Source organism: Protopterus annectens, chromosome 2.part0 (genome assembly GCF_019279795.1).
Source record: "Protopterus annectens isolate FY-2018-M chromosome 2.part0, PAN1.0, whole genome shotgun sequence".
Lineage (NCBI taxonomy): Eukaryota > Metazoa > Chordata > Ceratodontiformes > Protopteridae > Protopterus > Protopterus annectens.
In genome coordinates, this window is record NC_056728.1 from 1,262,061,741 (window position 1) to 1,262,084,292 (window position 22,552).

Here is a 22,552-nt window from a genome sequence, read left to right on the forward strand (position 1 = left end):
GAAGTTGTCCTGGATAGAGTAGGGATCTGAAAGCTGTTAGCGAGTTCTGCACAGATAGCATCTCTTTTTGGTTGATGTGCAGATGAATGTGACTTGGGCTCCAGTGCCCGTGAATGCATTTGCCATCCATGTGTGATCCCCAGGCATAGTATGATGAGTCTGTGGTTAGGGTCTGGGCGGCATGGGGTTGAGAAAAGGGCAGTCCCTTGTTGCGTTTGCATGCTTCTGCCCACCAAAGGAACTCTGTCCTTAGACAGGGTATGATAGGAATGAGTGTTTCCAGGTCCTGAAGTTTCCTCATATGCAGTCTTGCATATGGAATTAGCAGTATACATGAGGCCATGAACCCTAGGGCCTGCAGTATTTTTCTTGCAGATATAGCTGGTTCTGGTGGCCATTTGTTTGAAGTAGGCTGTCAGATGGACTTGCTTTTCTGAAGTGAGGAATGCCACCTGGGATGTTGTGCCCAAGCTTGCTCCCAGGAATACAATCTTTTGACTGGGTACCAATTTTGATTTCTTTTCGTTGATGGTCTACCCAAAGGAAGTGAGAAGGTTTTTCACAAATGTCAGGTGCTGCAACAGCAATTCCTGACTGTCCACCTGAATTAGGCAATCTAAGTACAGGTAAATTTGGATATTTCTCTGCCTGCAGTATGCAATGGCTGGAGCCAGGCATTTTGTAAATACTCTGGGTGTAGTGGATAAGCCAAAGGGAAGTGCAGAGAACTGAACATGCATAGGTCCGGCCCTGAAACGTAGATACTTCCTGAATGACTCCCTTATAGGTATGTACAGATAGGCTTCTTTTAAGTCTAGGGTGACTAACCAGGTATCCTTGGCTAGTATAGGTAGAAGCTGTTGCAGGGTAAGCATTCTGAATTTTGGTACCACCAGGAAGGTGTTGAGAACTGAAAGATCCAGGATTGGGCACCAACAGCCCTCTTTTCTGGGTACCAGGAAGAGTCTGGAACACAATCCTTGACCGATCTGTTCTACTGGAACCGGCTGAATAGCTCTGATGGAGGGCAGGGAAAGAACTTGGCTTTTAGCCTCTGCTCATTGGTTTAGAGGAAGGTCTGGAAACCCTCACGGTTGGCAGTGAAGGGAAGTAAAATTTGTACCCCTGGGATACAACACTGAGGACCCATCAAATCTTGTGTGATGGACATCCAGTTTTTTGCATAAAGGGCAAGTTTTCCTCCTAGGGGAACAAGCACTTGGGCAGGGAAGGGGAGTGGAGTAGAAAAGTAATTGTGAGTTTTTTCCGTAAGGAGGTGGCTTACAACTCCCTCCTTTGGGGGTGGGGGCACTCCACTGTTAGGTCTCTGCATACCCTGAGACTAGTCTGGGTGGTTTGTTTCCCCTGGGTCTGGCTTGAGATGGCCTGGAGGGGGCTGGAAAGGACCAGTGTTTGGAAGGGCAATGTCTACTGAATCTAGGGGGTTAACAGTCAACATAGACTTAGCTTTTTCTTCCAACTTTTTAAGAACCTCTTCTGCTTTGGTGCCAAACAAACCATCCTTGTTCAAAGAGCGTCTAGTAACTTTGATTTGACATGGTCTGGCAAGGTCTGCTCCTTGAGCCAAGCATGTCTTCTAAGTACAGTGACTGCTGCCCAGCTAAATAATTCTAGGGCTTCAAAGCCACACTGCAAAGTATACTTCTAACTTGGCTTGCAGAGTGCATAAGCTCCTGAAATTATTTATTTTCTGCACAGTCTGTAAAGGTTGCCACTTTTTGTTTAATAAGTTCCATAATATGTTGCTGGTACTTCAGCGTGTGAAACTGACAATTCAATGCCCTAATAGGCCCCTGGGAAATTATCTCTGGGTCAGCAGTAGGATTCTTGAATAAAAATTTGTGAGTGTCAGGTACTCTGTAGCACCTGTCTGGCTTCCTAGGGCAGGATGTAAGTATCAGGAGTTAGACTGGATTCCATAAAAACATCAACAACTTTCAGGACAGGGGATACTGCTAAAGGTCTGTGCTGTGGAAAATCTAGGAATTCCCTGAGTCTCTCTTTGGACTGAGGGCAGTCTTGGCATTACCAGTGGAAATGCTCTCTTAAAGTATATAAGGTTTCACCAAAAGAAAAATCCTCTGGAGGGGAGGCAGAGGGATTGGATTCCTTTGCATCTGAATCCTCATAAGCAGATAAGGGCATGTCTTCATAATCAGATACCTCAGAGTCATCAGACTTCTGGTCTGTTGAAGCTGCAGGGGACTGGGACTGGTCTCTCTTCCTCTTAGCAGGAGAAGGCCGACTTACCCTAATCAGCATAATAAGGTCTTCTGCCATTCTAAGCATTTATCGTTGTGGCATGCGCTTTGGTCTGTTTTCTAGGTGTAGTGCGTACTCTTGGCCTAAGAAACTCTAGTTTTAGATAAAAAAAAAAGTTGATTTGAGATGAACATCGGTTTAGCGAAGAACTGCCTCAGAAGCTGGTGCCTGCACAGCAGCTCCGGACCCATCCAAGGTAGAGACATCTGCAGGTTCCATAGTCGAAGAAGAGTCTCGCGGCATACTGGACTCCAAATGGGTCTTGGTAGAAGCCTGCAAATCCACTGAAGCGGGCATCAGGGGCTGCGAAAGGGCCTCACTGAGTACCGGCGAACTGGTGACTAGCTTAACGGAAGCGTTGTCAGCAGCTTTGGACCTATGTAGTCTGTCTATTTTTATTATTTATTTTATTTTACATCTGTTGACCGGGCTAGTCTAACTGGATGCATGTCCATTTTCAGTAGAGGCCCAGGGAGATAAGCTCCAAGACATGGTCCAATACAATAATACAAGTACAAACAAATACAAAATAAGAAATGAAATCTAATGTTCTAGTAAAAATAGCAATTTTCCTAGTACGGAAAAAAATACATCAACAATGGTAACATGTATTACAGCATAGAGGTTGTAACAGGATGTAGCACTGAGGTAAAAAGTCACAAACAGTGCAAATTGAAAGAACTGAGACAACAATGCAGGTTAAGTCAGAGATAGATAAAAGAAAAAAATCATAGTAAAAAGAAAAAAAAAAGAAAATCATTAGCAATTGCAACATGTGAATTACAGCAGAAATGTTGAGCAGGATCTAACACTGAGGACCTGCACTATAATATAGTGCTATTTTTAAGTATGGAGACATAGTATAGGTTAAGTCAGAAGTAAAAAAAAAAAGGAGTTAGACGTGTAGTATTGTAGCAAAGGATTTGCTTAAGAAAAGGTATATATAGAGGATAGACAATGAAAAAAGGTAGATCAGAAAAATATAGTAAGATGGGAAATGTAGTAGAGGATAGTAAGCGCTGGATAGGTAAGTCAAGTTAGTAGAGGTAGATGACTAGTCTGGTCTGCAGCAGGGGCACAGCCAGTATGTTTTGAGGAGAAGTTTAATGCTGTTTTTAAAGAAAGATAGAGAGGTGAGTGAGGAGAGGTCATTAGGAAGAAGATTCCAGGATTTACCTATAGTATTAGAGAAGAGAATCCCCAGCTCTGCTATTAGGTTTTGAGGTGTGGATAAGAAGTTTGTGAGATGATCGTAAGGACTTTAGGTTTTTATAGGGGGTGATGAGGGTAGATAAATTTGTGTATTAGGTTTGTATAGGATGTTGTGGGCAATGGTTAGTTGGTGAAATTTAATCTGGTGTTGTAGTTCTAACCAACCAAAAGGTTTTAAATTTATACATTTATCCTTATGCTTTTTCGGAATATTGGTAGTCGGATGGCTTAATAAAGCCATTTCAGAATACGGAGATCGAGAGCAAACAAATTTATTGACAATGAGATCTCGACGATGAATGGTTTAGGCACTGAACAAGGCATAAAACAGACAGCGAGGTACTTTTGTGGTCTGGGCCTAAACAGGCGACACAGTAAGAATGAAAACCTGTGAGGTATTTACTTTCAACATGCAACACAATTGTTAAGTTTTTCTGACATTGGTACAGCAAGAAAAAAGGATCCCCAATGGGGTACTTAAGACTTCAGGATTACACAATTTGTAAATGAAAATTCAGGTAGCGGCTGACTGGCACTTGCAAACTGCTTCTGCTTTGGGCTACTCAGCAAGAAAGACTGATGTAATGGTATCGGCTGCCTGTTTTTATACTCCTGAAGACCTGACATCAATCCTGGAGTGACAGCATCTGACGCAGAAATACTAAGTCTCTGGTATTCAGGCCGACTGAGGGCTACTTGCAGGCAGATAACCCAAGTGTGATGACTGCAACAGTGAAACACGAAGAACATCTTTAAGTCCCAATTGGCACCTCCTGCGACATCCAGAGGGGGAAATGCTGCATAATAAGATGGATAGGTGGGTGGGAAGTAATACTGCAACATGGAAGAGAAGGACATCTATGGTTATGATAAGATTTTATACAACTTTTCAATGTCCTTCTATTCTCATATTGCAGTATTCATCACATATGGGTGAGTGCCAAAGCTCACTGTCAGGAAGTGGGTGGAGATCTAGAGGCAGTCTCCAGCAATCCATGAAGGACAGCCCTGGCAAAGCCTGCTCTGGAAACGTGGTCTAACTTGTAATGTTTGGTAAAGACGTGCAATGATGACAAAGTGACTGCTTCAAGAATGGTAGAGGTGTCCAAACCTCCGAAGTAGACTCCAGAGGAGGCCATAGCCTGGGTGGAGTGTGCTTTAACAGTATCCTGCAGGGATTTCCTGTGGAATTGGTGGCAAAAGGTGATCACCTCGAAAATCCAGCTTGAAATGATTTGTTTGGTAACTGACTTCCCTAGGGTCCTGGGAGGGTCCTGGGATGGAAGGAGACAAAGAACAGGTCAGCCTGTCTGATGGATTTGGTCTTGTGCAGGTAAACTCTGAGTTGTCTGTGCACATCCAGGGAACGGTGTAGTCTCGCACTGTCCCCCTGTGAGTTAAGAAAGAAGGTAGCAAGGTGGATGGCTTGATTTAGGAAAGATCATTCACCACCTTAGGCATGAAGGAAGGGGTGGTCCTAAGAATAACTCTGTTAGTGTGGAAGAGCAGGAAAGGAGGAAGAGTCATAAGGGCATGAAGCTCCGAGACTCTTTTGGCTAAGGTCAAAGCCACGAGTGACAGTTTTCCATGTACAGTGTTTTAGGGAAGCTGTCTGCTGGCTCAAAAGGGGCCAATGGAAGCTTTTCCAAAACAAAGCTGAGGTCCCATGAGGGGGGGATGGCTTCCTGGGGATCTCAGGTGAAGAACCCCTTTAAGGAATAATTTAGCTGGTAGTCTGGACACTGGGGAGGGGGGATCCAGAGGAAGGCATGCTGAAGTGGCAGACAAGTGGGCCTTAATGGAAGAGTAGGCCAATCCCGTCTGCAGAAGTTCACACAGAAGACAGAAAGTACAGTTGTGTATACCTACCATAAATGTAGATGTTAGAGTGTCTTCACTGTTGCAGTCATAACTGTAGGGTACTCCTGCCGGCAGGCAGCCTGAGGTCGGCCAGAATATCAAAGTCTGGGTCCGGCGTCACGTCAGAACGCATGGGTATAAAGCTGACAGCAGACGCCATCTTCTCCAGCCTTTCTTGCCCCTGATGTCAGAAGCCCCTATAAAACCAAAAGGTGTCCCAAGGGAAACACAAATACACCAGAAAGGTAGTGGAAAAGGAAACAAAGTAAGCAAAAAGAAAAAAGAGGGGTCTGGAGGGAGGGAAACACCGACTGCAACAGTGAAGACACTCTAACATCTACATTTATGGTAGGTATACACAACTGTACTATGTTCTTCGTGTTTCACTGTTGCAGTCATAACTGTAGGGTAGAATCCCAAAGCTGAGAACACGGGAGGAGGTTATGAAGAAGGAGCAGCTAGAAGACCATGCAAAACAGCAGAGGCAAAGCCTGCCCTAGACTTAAAGGGAGGTTATAGTGCTTGGAAAAGGTATGCACAGAGCTCCAAGTGGCAGCCTCCAGAATGTCCTTGGTAGGAACACCTCTGAGAAAGGCTGGTGAAGTGGCAGCTGCTCTAGTAGAATGAGTCCTGACAGTACCTGGAATCTGTTTTCCATGAAGAGAGTAACAATATCTTATTTCCATGAGCAATCCATTTGGAAATAGTTTGCTTAGAAATAGCTTTACCTAGAGAACTGGAAGCAAATGAGATAAGCAATTGATCTGATTTTCTGAAATCTTTAGTTTTGTCCAGGTAAAAATGTAGTTGCCTGTGTACGTCCAATGAATGCAAAATCCTTTCCCCCTTATTTTGGGGTTTTGGGAAAAAGGGAGGAAGGTGAATAGTCTGATTTAGAGCCACTCTAGAAACTACCTTAGGCATAAAAGTAGGATTGGTCCTCAAGGAAACTCTGTCCTGATGGAAGATGAGGTATGGTTCCACGGCCATGAGGGCTTGTAACTCAGACACCCTTCTGGCAGAAGTCAAGGCCAACAAGATAGCGGTCTTCCAGGATAAGAACTTAATATCCGCAGAGGCAGCAGGCTCAAAAGGAGGCAAAGTAAGCTTTTCCAAGACATAGTTGAGATCTCAAGGAGGGACAGGAGGAGATCTAGGAGGTCTTAAATTCTTAGCTCCTCTCAGAAATTGTCTAACCAGCTGGTGGGAAAAAATGGGAGGATCACAATTGAAATGAGCCGAAACAGCAGAAGCATGAATTTTAATGGAAGAAAAGGAAAGACCTTTAATCAAAAGGTCTGAGAAATAAAGTAAAATGGAGGGAATATCAGGTATTAAAGGATCAGAGCCACGATCCTGCATCCAAATACAAAATCTTTTCCATTTAGAAACATAAGATTTCCTTGTACTAGGACGCCTAGCTTCCAAAAGAATATCCAAAACTTGTTTAGGAAGAGAAGGAATCAATTGCCTTTGATGAGGCAAGCTGCCAGGCAGAGAGTCTTGATTTGAGAGTGAAATACCTGACCCTGATGCTGGGACAGTAGAGAATGGGTCAGAGGAAGACTCCAAGGGGGTTCCAAGCAAAGGTGCAGTAGAGTTGGGTACCAAAACTGACTAGGCCAATTTGGAGCTATCAAAATGATCAGTCTGGGTTTGTCCAGCTTTATCTTTAGCAATACCCGAGGAGGAAGAGGAGGGAAGGTATATCCCGAAAGATTCCTCCAGCTGAAGGACAGGGCATCCACTTTCCAAGCTGGATTGTGGAAGGACCTGGTGCAAAAAAGAGGCAACTGATGGTTGAGATGGGATGCAAACAGATCTATCTGAGGACAGCCCCAAACTGCAGTTATCTTGCTGAATAAATTGGGGTCCAACATCCATTTGTGAGGATCCAAAATGTTTCTGCTTAGGCTGTCTGCTAAGAGATTCTGATTTCCTGGTATGAACTGTGCCTGAAGATCCAGATTCAAATTTAGGGCTGTGTCCCATAAAGTCATGGCAAGTCTGCAAAGAGGGTAAGAGTGAGAGCCCCCTTGCTTGTTTATGTACCACATGACTGTGGTATTGTCTGTTCAAATTAGCAGAGGTCCTGGCTTCAAAAGAGTCTGGAAGGCTAAAAGAGCATTTTGGACTGCTAACATTTCTTTCAAGTTTATGTGCCATAGAAAGTGTTTGTTTGTCCAAGAGCCCTGTTGGCATTTGTCTAGAAAATGAGTTCCCGAAGCATAATCCGAGGCGTCTGTGGTTATGATCTGAGTAGGTTGAGGAAGACGAAAGGGCTTCCCTTCGTTCAAAACACACGCCCTGGACCACCAAAGGAATTCCTTCTGGAGGCAGGGAATCAGTGGAATCATTGTATCCAGACTGTGGCAATGCTGAGACCACACACTCTTTAGGTACCATTGAAGTTTCCTCATGTGAAGCTTCGCATTTGGAATCAACAGGATGCAAGAGGCCATGTAGCCCAAAGCCTGCAGGAATTTCCTTGCAGTGAGCTGAGTCAATGTTGCCAAGGTCTTGAAGATTGGAGCCAGCTGTAACTGTTTTTCTGGAGTAAGGAAAGCCATCTGTAAACATGTGTCTAGAAGAGCTCCCAAAAAGGTCATTCATTGAGAAGGAATCAAATGTGACTTTTTTGTGTTCACTGAGAATCCCAGTAGTAGGAGAAGACGTTGAACAAAATGCAGGTGTTGAAGTAAAAGGTCTTTGCTGTCTGCCTGAATTAGACAGTCGTCCAGATAGGGGTAAATCTGAATCCCCTGAAGTCTGCAGTAAGCTACTACTGGAGCCAGGCATTTGGTAAAAACTCTGGGCGCAGTAGATAAGCCAAACGGCAGTACAGAGAATTGGAAGTGTCTCGAGCCTGCCTTGAATCTGAGGTACTTTCTGCATTGTTGCCTTATGGGGACGTGTAAGTAAGCCTCTTTTAAGTCCAATGTTACCACCCAAGCATCTTGTGAGAGCATTGGGAGAAGTTGAAGTGTAAGCATTTTGAATTTTGGAATTTCCAAAAAGGTGTTTAATATTGAGAGGTCCAGAATAGGTCTCCAGGAGTTTTGTTTTCTTGGGACCAGAAAAAGTCTCGAGTAAAAACCTTTCCCCACCTCTAGAGGTGGAACAGGTTCTATGGCTCTTAAGGCTAATAAAGCGTCCACTTGATTTAAGGCCTCTGTCCATTGATGTTTTGGCAGATCTGGCCAGCCGGAAGGCCTTGGCAGAGTGTGAAAGTGGAATCTGTAGCCTTTCAAAATCACGTCTAACACCCATTTGTCCTGGGTAATGTGAGTCCAATTTTGGTAAAAAAGAGAAAGTTTTCCTCCGAGAGGGGCATCCAGGGAAGGAGGACCTGTAGCCCAACAGAGGGAGTCATTGGGTCTGCTTTCTTTGGGTTTGAGGTCTGTCTTCTCCCCTTCTAGGTGAAGCAGCAGCCCACTGTCTAGATCTGTAAGAGGCCTGAGCCTGCGGCCGACCTCTGGAGCGTCTATATCTTCCCCTTTAAGGCCTGTCAGAAGTGGGAAAAGACCAAATTTTGGAAGGCCAATTTCTAGAAAATCTAGGAGGCTGTACTTGCAAAAAATCTTTTCCAGTCTGCATAGACTTGGCTTTTTCTTCCATCTTTTTAATAACCTCCTCAGCCTTAGATCCAAATAAGACATCATGCTGAACAGGTGCATCTAGCAATTTAGCCTTAACTTGTTCAGGTAAATTCTGCTCACGAAGCCAAGCATGTCTCCTGATAACAGTACCAGAGGCAGCAGCCCTGCAGGAAGCCTCTAAGGCATCAAAACCACAATGTAAACTATGTTTGCTAACTTGTTCAGTTGCATGCAACACATCCTGTAATTCCTTGTCCTCAGCACATGCAGGAAAGGTAGAAAGCCTTTGTTTTAAAACAGATAAAAGAAACTGTTGATATTTGAACATGTGAAACTGGCAATTTAAAGCTCTAATAGAAAGGGTAGCTGAAGTATAAACCTTTTTGCCCCACCTGTCCAAGGCACGAGAATCCTTTTCAGACGGGATAGGATTCTTAGAGGAGGTGGCCTTAGCAGCCTTGGAACCCTGCAAAATAGTTTCAGGATCAGCAGAAGGGTTCTTAAATAAGAATTGATGGGAATCAGGGACCCTGTAAAATCTATCAGGCTTAGAAGGAGCAGGCGCGGCATGGAATCGGGATTCAAGTTAGCTTCAGAGAAGGCATCATCCACAATGTCAAGTACAGGAGGAATAGCTAAAGGCCTGCGTTGAGGGAGAAGAAGAAATTCCCTAAGTCTCTTTTTGGAAGCAGAATAATCCTGACCTTCCCAATGAAAATGCTCCCTCATCTCATGCAAGGTTTCCCCAAAAGAGAAATCTTCAGGGGGAGAGGCAGAGGGAACAGAATCCTCTGCATCCGAATCCTCATAAGGAGGAAAAGAGCAATCCTGATCAGAGGAAGAAACGGAAGATACAGAAGCCTGATCAGAGGAATCATAAGGGATATCCTGTCTAGGCCTTTTCTCAGGAGGAGGGTGAGAGCTAATCATAGTTAATAAATCCTCAGCCATCCGTAGTAATTGCTTCGGAGTCTTAGGAGCTGAATCCGAAGAAGCTTGAGCAGAAAGTCTGGGTTTAACAGGAGTATTTGACTTGGCCTTTGCGGAAATATGTGAAGGCCTGAAGACCCCCCCCAGAAGCCGGTACCTGCACAGTGGTTCCGGACCCATCTGAAGGAGCGACGTCCGAAGGTTCTGCAGCAGACAAATTACTAGGCCTAGATGGCTCCCCATGGGAGTCCGTGTTGGCCATCGGTTCTGAAGTGGCGGATGACAGGGGCTGCAAAAGCGCCTCACCGACTACCGCCGAACCCAAAGCTGGCTCCGGCTGCAAAATAACCTGTTTGGACCTCGGAGGCCTGTCCTTGTCTTTGCGTTTCTTCTGTATTCCGGTAGTCGGTAAAGTATCCGACGACATCCTATAATTAGTCTACTGAAGTAATTCAAGGCCCAATCGTACCTACGCTTGATAGTGCGAGAATTGAACCTGGCACAAAACCGACAGCAAGAAACGTCGTGGTCAGGGCCTAAGCAAGGTAGACACAGTAAGAGTGGACATCTTTATGAGGTATTTGTTTTCCACACGATACACAATTAACTTTTTCTGAAATCGGAGGAGCAAGAAAAAGGTTTCCCCAACGGGGTACTTAGCTTTAAGAAAAGAAGTAGAAAACTTCGGACGGACGACAATCACACCACGTTGTCTTGAAAACGCCAAACTAGCGAACCGATTTGCACGGCAAGAAAGACTGGAGAAGATGGCGTCGGCTGTCAGCTTTATACCCATGCGTTCTGACGTCAGGGTACTTGCTGTTACAGCCGACGCCGGACCCAGACTTGGATATTCTGGCCGACCTCGGGCTGCCTGCTGGCAGGAGTACCCTACAGTTATGACTGCAACAGTGAAACACGAAGAACATCTAGAGGGGTCTTGCAGGCAGGTGGGTCCAACTGTCTTTTGAGACACCATATAGAAAATCTCTTCCACTTAGAAAGGCAAGATTTTTCTCATATTTGGTCTGCTAGGCCTCTTGCAGGACAATAAGCATGTCCTCAATATAAAGGTGCATGAAGGGGATCAGAATCCTATCAGCCACAGGGTGAGGTGCAGTGACTGCCACTGTGTGTGGATTTGGAATCCATTGTGCTGTGAGAAGGTCCACTCTGAGGGTTAGCTTGTGGTTACTGCCCTTGGATAGTGTAATATTAGGGGGAACCAGTGCTGTCTTGGCCAAAAGGGAGTCACCAAGATTTTTGGACTGTCCTGCTGAATCTTCAGCAGGACCTTCTGTACAAGAGGGAAGGGGGGAATGCATACAGAAATTTTCCCTTCCAAGTGATTGAGAAGACATCTGTTGCCATTGCCTGAGGGTGTGGAAGTCTGATGCAGAAGCAAAGAAGTTTCCTGTTGATGAAGGAGGCAAACAGGTCTATTTGGGGTAAACCCCAATGGTGGAACAGGTCCAGGAACACCCCTGTGCAGCATCCATTCGTGGTTGTTCGTGATGGATCTGCTGAGTGTGTCTGCCTGCGTGTTTTGTAGGGAAGGAATGTAGACTGCCTGCAGGGAAACTCCCTGGGAGGTGGCTAGTTCCCACACTAGGAGAGCTAATCTGCAAAGAAGGTAAGATTTGGTCCCCCTCCGTTTGCTGACATACCATAGCACTGTGGTATTGTCTGTAAAGATCTCTACAGGTCCCTGTCGTAGGCAAGTTTGGAAGGCCCGAAGTGCCAGGAGAACTGCCCTAATTTTCCAGACATTGATATGTTCTTTTTTGTGTGGCTCTGGCCACAGTCCCTGCACTTTCAGATGCCCCACAGTTGCTCCCCAGCCCAAGTCCAAGGTATCTGTGTGCACAATCTGTTTGGGTTGGGGTGGTTGGAAAGGAAGACCTAAGATTGAGGTTCACTTGCTTCAACCACCAGTGGATTTCTAGTTTGAGGCAGGGCAGGAGGGGAATCCTGTACTCCAAAGGGTGTAGTGCTGGGTCCAAAACAAACCAAGCAAAAAATAAAAGAATAAAAGCTAAATAAGTATTGCAGGCTCGAAATTAATCCACCAGGGAGATACTTTATTGAAGTAAAGTTAGCGCTTTTGTTTTACTCTGAGTAAAACTTCGTCAGACCCAATGGAGTAAAACGAAAGTGCTAACTTTACGTCAATAAAGTATCTTCCTGGTGGATTAATTTCGAGCCTGCAATGCTTATTTGGATTTTAGTAGTGCTGGGTCCAGGCTGACCTTTGGTACCACTGCAACTTTCTCATATGGAGTCTTGCTAATGGCAACACTGGGATGGTGCCTGAGCTACTGCCTTGCTGTCATTTCTGCTGCCTGAAGGACTAGAAACAGGTGTTCTGTCAAACGTTCCACCTTTTGTTGGGGAAAGAAGGCTCTCGATGTCTGTGCGAATTCTGCAGCCCAGGAAAACAATGTCTTGAGAAGGTTCCAGTTGGGTTTTGGAAAGTTGATCTGAAAACCAAGGGACTGTAGGAAGGAAGGGGCAAGAAGAATGTGTTGCTGGAGGGTCTCCTTGCAGTCTGCCTGTATGAGCAGATCATCCAGATAGGGACATTTCTGGATTCCTTTTGCTCCGCAACAGACATCTGGTGAATACCCGGGGTGCAGTGGAGAGCGCAAAGGGCAAGGCAGAGAATTGAAAGTGAGAAGGGCCCACAGAAGAAAGTACAGTTTTGTACCTACCATACATGTAGATGTTCGAGTGTTCACCCTGCTGCAGTCATCACACTTGGGTTATCCTGTCACAAGGCGGTGTCCCACAGTCGGACGGAATTCCAAAGTCTTGGTGCGGCGTCGGTTGCTGTCGCCTCTTCCTGACGTCAGTGCGCCAGGGGTATATATAATGCAACAGACGCCATTTTCTTCAGTTTTTCTTGCCCCAGATGTCAGGTGCCCCCAAAAAGGTGGCCAGGAATTAGTACCAAAAGGAGTAACCACTGCACAAACACAAAATCCCTTCAGCTATAAGCAAATACATCAGTAAGGCATAGAAGAGATTTAGCCAGTAGATTAGAGGGGATGGAGGGGGGGTAACCTGGACTGCAGCAGGGTGAACACTCTAACATCTACATTTATGGTAGGTACAAAACTGTACTATGTTCGTGTTACCCTGCTGCAGTCATCACACTTGGGTTGAATCCCAAAGCTAAGGTGGGGGGGGGTATCAAAGAGGGTTAGTGGAGGCTATAAGGCCCTGCAGAACTGCAGTGGCGAAGCCTGCCCTGGACTTTGAGTAAAGAGGTAAGTGATGGTGTTTGGTAAAGGTGTGTACTGAACTCCAAGTTGCAGCTTCTAAAATTTCCTTGGTTGGAACCCCCCCCTGAGAAAGGCTGTAGAGGTAGCTGTTGTCCTGGTAGAATGGGATCTAATGGTAGCAGGAACTGGTTTCCCATGATGGGTATAGCAGAAACGTATGCAATGACCTATCCATTTAGAAATGGTTTGCTTTGATATGGCCTTCCCTTGAGAAGCTGTAGCACAGGATACAAAGAGCTGGTCAGATTTTCTGAAAGCCTTAGTTTTGTCCAAATAGTAACAAAGCTGCCTGTGAATGTCCAAGGAATGCAGGAGTCTCTCACCTTTGTTCTGTGGATTGGGGAAGAAGGTGGGTAAGTGGATGGTTTGATTTAAAGCTACACTGGAAACCACCTTAGGCATAAAGGAAGGATTAGTTCATAGAGAAACTCTGTCTTGATGAAAAATGAGGAAATGTTCCACTGCCATTGTGCCTGTAGCTCTAAGACTCTTCTAGCTGAAGTTATTGCTAGGAGCAGGGCAGTCTTCCATGACAGGAACTGAAGATCTGCAGAGAAAGCTGGTTCAAAGGGAGGTAGCGTTAATTTTTCCATAACAAAATTGAGGTCCCATGTTGGTGTAGGAGCTCTCCTGGGTGGTCTAATGTTTTCTGCCCCTCTGAGGAACTGCCTTAGAAGAGGATGTGAAAATAAAGGTGGATCCGTGTTGTAATGAGCTGAAATAGCTGAAGCATGGATTTTAATTGAGGAAAAGTAAAGTCCTTTGTGCAACATCTCAGTTAAATACTGTAGAATGTGAGGCATGCGAGGCTGAATTGTGTCCTGGCCTTTAGCTTGGTTCCAGGCACAAAACCTTTTCCATTTGTCCGAATAAGCCTTCCTGGTGCTTGACCTCCTGGCTTCCAGAATAACATCCAGAACCGCTTGTGAAAGGGGAGCTGGTTGGATGTTTAGATGATTTGCCATGCAGCCAGGTTTAAAGTTTTGAGCTGGCTGTGAAGAATATGATTGCTTTGTTGTGTGAGCAAATGGGGGATTTGAGGCAATATCCATGGTGGGCTGTGGGCCATATTTTTCAATAGCGGATACCAGTGCTGGCGTGGCCAGTATGGGGCTATGAGAATCAGTCGTGGTCTCTCCTTTTTGACTTTCAAAAGAACCTTTGTGAGGAGAGGCAATGGAGGGAAGGCATATACTGTCAGGTTTTTCCAACTGAAAGAGAGAGAGAGTCCACTTTCCAAGCTTGATGGTGAAATGTCCTTGTACAAAATTTTATCATTGATAGTTTTGAAGACTGGCAAACAAGTCTATGTCTGGAAGGCCCCATTTTTGAGTTATTGCAAATATTTGTGGATCTAATTTCCACTCGTGGGGATCCTTGATGTTTCTGCTGAGGTCGTCTGCAAATGTGTTCTTCTGTCCTGGCAGGAATTGAGCTTGTAACTGGACTTGGTAGGCCAGAGCTGTGTTCCATAAGGTCACTGCTTGCCTGCATAGAGGGTAAGAATGTGTACCCCCTTGTTTGTTTATGTACTACATTACTGTGGCATTGTCGGTCTTTATTGCAAGTTGTCCTGGCTGTAGTAGATCCTTGAAGGCTGTCAGAGCTTTCTGTACAGCTAGCATCTCTTTTTGATTTATGTGCAGATTTCTTTGATCTGCAGTTCATAGGCCTTGAATGCATTGTCCTGCCATGTGTGCCCCCCAGTCGTAGTCTGATGCGTCTGTTGTGATAGTTTGCCTGGCTGGGGGCAAGGTGAAAGGCTGACCCTTGTTGAGGTGACATGCCTGTGACCACCATAGAAATTCCTGTTGTAGGAAATGAGAGATCATTGTGTCCAAGCTGTGGCTGTGTTGAGACCATACGCTTTTTAGGTACCACTAATTTTCTCGTATGCAGCTTTGCAAATAGCATTATTAGTATGCAAGATGCCATGAAGCCCAAAGCCTGCAGAATTTTTCTTGCAGTTAATTGGGTCTTTGTTGCCATTGTCTTGAAATATTGAGTCAGTCGTAGTTGCTTGTCTGGCCTAAGATAAGCCTTCTGGGCCGTTGTATTCAAGCTGGCACCCAGGAATGTCATTTTTTGTGAGGGTACTAGTTTTGACTTCTTTTCGTTTACTGTGTACCCCAAGCAGTTTAGTAGATGCTTTACAAAGGCCAGATGATGTAAGAGAATGTCTTTGCTTTCTGCTTGGATGAGGCAGTCATCCAGGTATGGATATATTTGAATTCCTCTGCCTGCAGTATGCAATTACTGGTGCCAGGCATTTTGTGAAAACTGGGTGCAGTAGATAAGCCAAAGGGCAGTGCAGAGAATTGGTAATGGGTTGAACCTGCAATGAAACGGAGGTATCTTCTGCAACTTTGTCTGATAGGGACATGCAGGTATGCCTCCTTGAGGTCCAATGTTACAAGCCATGCTTCCTTGCCCAACATGGAAAGTAGCTGCTGTAGTGTTAGCATCTTGAATTTGGGTACTTGTAAGTGTTTAGAATTGAAAGGTCCAGAATTGGTCTCCAGGCATTGTCCTTTCTGGGAACTAGAGAGAGTCTTGAGTAAAATCCTTGGCCATGCTCTCGAGTAGGTACCAGTTGAATGGATCTCATGTCCATGAGAGCTGTAATTTGTTTTTGTGCCTCTGCCCATTGATTTTGTGGCAGGTTTGGCATTACTCTTTTCATTGGCAAGGTGTGAAAGTGGAATCTGTATCCTCGTAAAATTATGTCTAGGACCCATTTGTCCTTTGTGACAATGTGGCAGTTGTCTGCAAAAAGTGCGAGTTTTCCCCCCAAGGGGGCTGCCAAGAGAGTATTGCTTGGCTGGATGAGGTGCAAGTCATTGAGTTTGCCTTCTGGGGGTTTGAGACCTGTCTTCTCCTCCCTTCTGTGTTGTAGAGCCCCATTGGCGAGGCTTATACTGGGCTTGTGGTTGTCCTCTGCCTCTTGGGCGTCTGTATTTACCCCTCTGTGGTCTGTCAGTGGCTGGAAAGGACCAATTTTTTGTTGGCCAGTTTCTGCTGAAGCGAGGGGGTTGTAACTTGTAGGAAATCTTTGACTGTCTGCATAGATTTTGCCTTATCTTCCATTTTCTTTAAAACTTCTTCTGCTTTAACTCCAAAAAGAACATCCTGCTGTAAGGGAGCATCCAGTAGTTTTGCTTTAACATGATCAGGCAGAGTTTGCTCTTTTAACCAAGCATGCCTACGTATAAACAGACCCAGTGACAGCTGCTCTGCAGGAGGCCTCCAAAGAATCAAACCCACATTGTAAGGTATGTTTGCCCACCTGCTCAGTGGCGTGCAACAGATCCTGTACTTCTTTCAATTCAGATTGTTGGGGGAGAGAGGTTATTCTTTGCTTTAACTGAGAGATTAGAACTTGCTGATACTTAAGCATGTGAAATTGACAATTCAGTGCCCTCATAGCTAGTGTGGCTGAGGTGTAAACCTTTTCCCCCCACCTGTCTAGTGCTCTGGAATCCCTCTCAGAAGGTACTGGGTTTTTAGCCATAGAAGCCTTAGCCCCCTTGGGACCCTGTGAGACAGTCTCTGGGTCAGCTACAGGGCTTTTGTAAAGAAATTTGTGGGAATCAGGCACTCTATAGTATCTGTCAGGCTTAGCCGGAGCAGGAGGTAGAGTCTGGGTTGAAACTGGATTCGAAATAGACATCATCCACAATGTCCAAAATGGGGGGGGGGGGTGGCAAGTGGTCTGTGTTGGGGGAGTAAAAGAAACTCTGAGCCTTTTCTTTGAGTCAGAGTAGTCCTGACCTTCCCAGTGAAAATGTTCCCTCATAGTGTGTAAAGTTTCCCCAAAGGAGTAGTCTTCAGGAGGAGAAGCTGAGGGAATAGAGTCCTCAGCATCAGAATCTTCATAAGAAGAGAAGGAGTAGTCTTGGTCCTCAGAGGAGTCTGAAGAAATGGACATTTACTCAGAGGATGCATAATCTTCCTCTTGTCTAGGCCTTTTGTCAGGAGGGGGCTGGGAACCCCTGATTAAAGAAATCAAATCTTCAGCCATTTTGAGCATCTGTTTCTTAGGCATGGGGCCTTGAACAGGAGACTGAATTGCAGTCCTTTTAGATTTAGAAGGGGTCTTCGACTTAGAAAACGTTTTAATGGTGAGTGTCGGTCTGAAAGCGCCTTCAGAAACCAATGGCGTTTCTGTAGCACCGTCTTTTGTAGCACAGTCGTCGGGAGGGCCTGAAGTAAAAGGCTACGTCGGGCTGGTACATTCCGTCAAAATTTCCGTAGCGGTCTCGGGTTCCAGATCTGTGGTAGTCAGGGACTGCGTCGGAGCCTCACTGAGGACCGAAGACCGGATCGGCCGAGGCCTCGGAATCTGGCTTAGGTCTGGGCGGTCTGTCCTTATCCCTGCATTTTTTGTGCACACCGGTAGTCGGTTGCTCCTATGGCATGGTGTAGTTAAATGTCCTACCAAAGTAGTGTTGTGCAAAATCAAAGCGCCTTTTAATAGTACGCTTATTAAACCTAGCACAAAAACAAGTTGTGACGTCGTGGTCTGGGCCTAGGCAAGGTATGCAATAAGAATGAAAATCCTTATGAGGTATTTGCTTCCCACAAGAAATACAATTGTTAACTTTTTCTGACATCGGTCTGAGGCAAGAAAAGTTTCCCCAATGGGGTACTTAGCTTTATAGAAGACTTCGGTCTGAAATTCGAAAATCTCAGGAGTCGGCCGACTGGCACTTGCGAACTGCTTCTGCTTCTGGCACCGCGCGGCAAGAAAGACTGAAGAAAATGGCGTCGGTTGCATTATATATACCCCCGGCGCACTGACGTCAGGGAAGACGCAACAGCAACACACGCCAGACCAAGACTTTGGAATTCCGGCCGACTGCGGGACCGCCTGACAAAAGGATAACCCAAGTGTGATGACTGCAGCAGGGTAACACGATGAACATCCTCGGGTATTTCCTGAAGCTGGGCTTGATGTGGATGTGAAGATAGGCATCAATTATGTCCAAGGTGGCCATGAATCCTTGAGGAAGCAGGAGTGGGAAAAGAGTTGGCAAGGTCAACATCCTGAAGGCAGGAAGGAAGAGGTTGAGAATTGAGAAACCCAGGATTGGTCTCCAAGGACCGTCTTTTCTTGGAACTAAGAAAATCCTGGTGAAGAAAACCTCTCTTTTGCAGCCAGTGGCACTGTTTCGATAGTGCCTTGGTCCAGCAGGGTTCTTAGTACTGGCCGCAATAGGTGTAGCTGTTGTTTTGGGGGTTGTGGTATACCCTTGCGCTTTGGGGGAATAAACCAGGTCATAAAGTAACCTTTTTGAATGATTGAAAGGACCCATTTGTCTGCTGTGATGTTAGTCCACACAGGGAGACAAGTGAGAGACGTACTGACAGGGGGAGAGAGGGAGGACTTAGAGGTTTCAGAGATGGCAGGTAGTCAAATACTACCTGCCCTGTCCTGAAAGGGCGACCTCTGACTTGAAGAGGGGCAAGTACTAGCAGGTTGGGTTGCTTCCTGGAAGTTCTAGTCCTAGAGGGAGCAGCTGGGCGAGAATGTTTTCTAGTAAACTGAGTTTTAGCAGGATAATTCCTCTAGAATTTTGGGATTGGGGAGACTAGCAGATGTTTTAAATCCTGCATCTCCTTCTACTTTTGCTGTAGTGACTTAAATAAATCAGCCACTTTGGTAATGAACAAGGCTGTGTTTGTTTGGGGGGGATCAATGAGCATTGCCCTAAAGTCATCTGGAATAGGCTGGAGACGTAGCCATGAATATCTTCTCAAGGCAGATGCTGATGCTTCTGACCTGGCTGAGGCCTCAGCATCATCATAACTGCACTTTATGGAGTGCCTGGTGAATTGTGAGGGGACAGCCAGAAGAGAAGACAGTGAAGCTTTGGCAGCAAAATCTGATGCATCGGTCAAGTTATTCAAGGCTTTTTCCAGGAAAGAAAGCATATTTAGCCATGTGAGTCTGGTAATTTGTAGCCCTGAAGGCCAGATTAGCAGAAGTATAGATTTTCTTACCCAGACGCTCCATGGTTATGCTACCCTTGGCAGCAGGGAGGATGGTGGTGGTGGGCAGAAGTTTAGATGCCTTATCCGTGGAAATGGAAATTGTGGCTGGGTCTGCTGGAGAACACTACCAGATACATAGCAGATTCAGTAACTTTATAAAATCTATCCGGCTTGTGTGGAGCAGGATTGTAGGATGCAGAGGAGAAAGCATCCAGGAAGGCAGGCAGAATTGGAAGTACAGCAGTAGGTGTTGGGGAATACATCTGAATGAGATCATATCTTTTTTTGGACCTCAGTCATATCAGAGGATTCCCACGTAAAATGCTCTTTCATCTTGGTAATGGTTTCCCCAAAGGTCAAAACCTCAGCTGGGAGTCAGGGTCGACGGATTCTTCCTCTGGGGAGCCATACCCCAAAGGAGAAGGAAGTTGAGAGGTGCAGGAGAGTGATTCCTCAGATGAGGAATCAGAGAAATCCTCTTCTGCTCTAATGGTTGGATCAGAAGTCAGAGGCCTAGGGCTCATAGCGGGGGGGGCATCGCAGAAGTCCCTGTGGTAGAAGGCCGCAAGGCCATAAAGGCATTCAACAAACTTTGGCTGAAGGCCTATCAAGCATGCTTTCAGGAGGGGAAGAGATGCGTTTCCTTTCTCTTTGCAGGACCTACTGTAATCACTGGTCCCCCCCTGGCGGAGACCGACATCGGTAAAGCCTCAATGATGTGCCCTCCACGTGAGACTGTGCGGCTTCCATGGAGGTACCAGCTAAATCCGAAACAGCAGAGCGAGGATCCTCTACCAGGCCATCAGCCACAGGCAGAGGGTCTGACACAGGAAGTGCAGTGGTAGAGGTAGACCTGGAAGACTTAGCCTTTTTAGGCAGTTTGGTAGGTACGTCAATGGGACCCTTCATACCCAAGGCTAGTTGCTTACGTCATTGATTTTCTAAATACAGTTTGAGTGCATGCAGACAGCTGCCCAAGGTTTTGGGTACAAACGCCTGACAAATGGAGCAGGCCTTGTGGTCGTGCGACCATCCTAAACAGAAAAAAACACTGATCATGGGCGTCCTTTTGAGGTATCTGATGGCCACACTTACACTTGCCCTTTCTTGACGACATGAACAGGCATTAAATAAAATAAAATGAGTGAAAGGTTCTCCAACAGGGCACTTATCTGATTTTCTAAAGTTAAGAAGGCCGGGATGGCAGGAAGACCTGATGTTCAACTTGCAACTGAGAAGTTCGGAGGGCTGGTGCGTGCAGTCACATTTATGGACCACGTTGTGCTAGCCAAGTCAGATGTCTCATGCAGCAAACTGACGGAAAACTTTTGTGTACTGGCTGGATGTTCAGGTAGCAAGAGAAGACCCATATGTGATGAATATTGCAACATGAGAATAGGACATCTGACACCAGACCTGAAGAGGATAAAACAGTAGGAGCTCTAGGGAAGACACCTTTCCAGTCTGGCGAGAGACGGCCAATAGGAGTCCCCAAGTTCATTTGGGCCTGTGATATGGCCCTATAAAGCTCATCAATCAATATCCACAAGTGACGCAGGAACACGCAAACACACCTGGCAGAAGGGGCCTGGGATAAGAAAGCCCTGGAGAGGTTCCTCTGCCAAGGAAGAAAATGTTGTTTTAATGAGAAACCATACATGGACCAGAGCGCGAGGATAACAAATTTTTTTACTCTCACGGATTCTTTGAACACATCAGAATCAAATGACAATTCCCTGTCCTCCCCTTTAAGAGAGCTTAGAGGGAGAAGAGAGAGAAAATAATTTACAGCTACAGTGCTCTTTTATAAAGCCTTTGAAGTATCATGCTTAGAGAAATCTGTCTTCTTGAGTTGACAAAGAAGGTGGATGGTGTCTGGTTCTTATTACAGGGGGAAGCCCTTTGAAAATTAACTCACTTCTATGATTGATTAGGGTTTATCAAACTTTTCACCTACTGAACATGGGTTCCTATTACGTTATTGAAAGAGCGTAATCGAATGGCCGAAACATCGAACCGGCCGCATTTCGAAGTTTGAATTGTGGGATCGCAGCAGTACAGTGAAGATTGGGATTTTGCCCTTTGTTCACTGTAGTGCGATCTCTGAGATGGAATGGTGTGGGGGGCCCCCACAATAAAAGTTTTGAAATGCATCCGTTTTGGCCGTTCGATTATGTTATCTTTCGATAACGTAATATGAAGCCGCACAAGATTACATTTAGATGCGAAGCTTCCAAAACATAACCAAACACACACACGTACTGATGATCTTGTAAAGAAATTGTATCCACAACACACTTTAAAACAGTGCTTTTACCATTTTCTAAAGTCACATAGCCAAAAACCCACAAAACTGGCAAAATACTCTTATCAATATGCCTGAAGAGGGGAAAAGCTGCAGAAAAAAGAACTACACACACACACTCTCTCTACCACAAACAGCAAATAATGCTCAGAGGTGAAGGTGGTAGTATGCAAACTACTTGGAAATGAGGAAAGTCTCACCCAACAGCAAAAAAAATCACACCTGGAGGTAGAAATCCAAAATTCCATGGTTCCAACACCCAGAAGCGAACTCGCTTTACCTGTACAAAAACGCCATTTGTGTGTGTGTGTGTGTGTGTGTGTGTGTGTAAGGGGGGGGGGCTGAGGCTGTTACACACCAAAGTTCTGATATGAGATGGTGGCTTGCAAGCGATTATTGGAAAATGGGAAGAGCTAAAATATGGGACAATCTGTAGTGGTGCTGAAGTGAATGAGTTGGCACTATTGGCGCTTGTGGATAATACAGACAGCAACATATCTTGCCTTACTGTAAAGGAAAACACAATGGCATAACTGTTATGGGGAAAAAATTGGGAGGTAAAGGTCTAGTTTAACTATCTGAACACTTAAAGATTAATCAGCTACTTTGGGAAGGGTAGCCCATGACAAAATAACTTACTAAAATAATCTATTGACTTATTTTTCTTAGTCAGATAACCTGTAGTCAGACGACATGAAAATGGTGTGAAATGGCATAAGTGAAAGTGTCACATAAGCAAATGATAATGTCAAGATGTGGCAACGACAATAAGCACTACACACGTCAGTTGCTTTCAAATGTGGCCTGCAAGGTTGCAAAACACTTAGCAGCACCAAGTAATAATCTCACAATACTTTTTATAAATATGAGAGCACATTTTTAACTAAGCACATCTGGAAAACCGCACGCAGTGTGCTGTATAAAAGGTATAGGCAACTGAAATTATAATCGGCATACAGCTTTAACGACTTGCCTGCATAATTTCACCTTCATGTGAAGTACACAGCAAATTTACAGAAAGTGTTTTGCTATTTCTGAAAATGAGATTTAGCATGAAGAAAGTTCTCAAGATGAAGCAGTGATTT

General features: G+C 45.2%; 1 protein-coding gene across 1 annotated transcript in view; it reads right to left on the reverse strand.

The window, feature by feature from the left end:
* Positions 1 to 22,552, reverse strand: part of CHIC2 (cysteine rich hydrophobic domain 2) — a 1,106,854-nt gene that overhangs the window by 152,189 nt on the left and 932,113 nt on the right. The gene's annotated exons all lie outside the window — the stretch shown is intronic.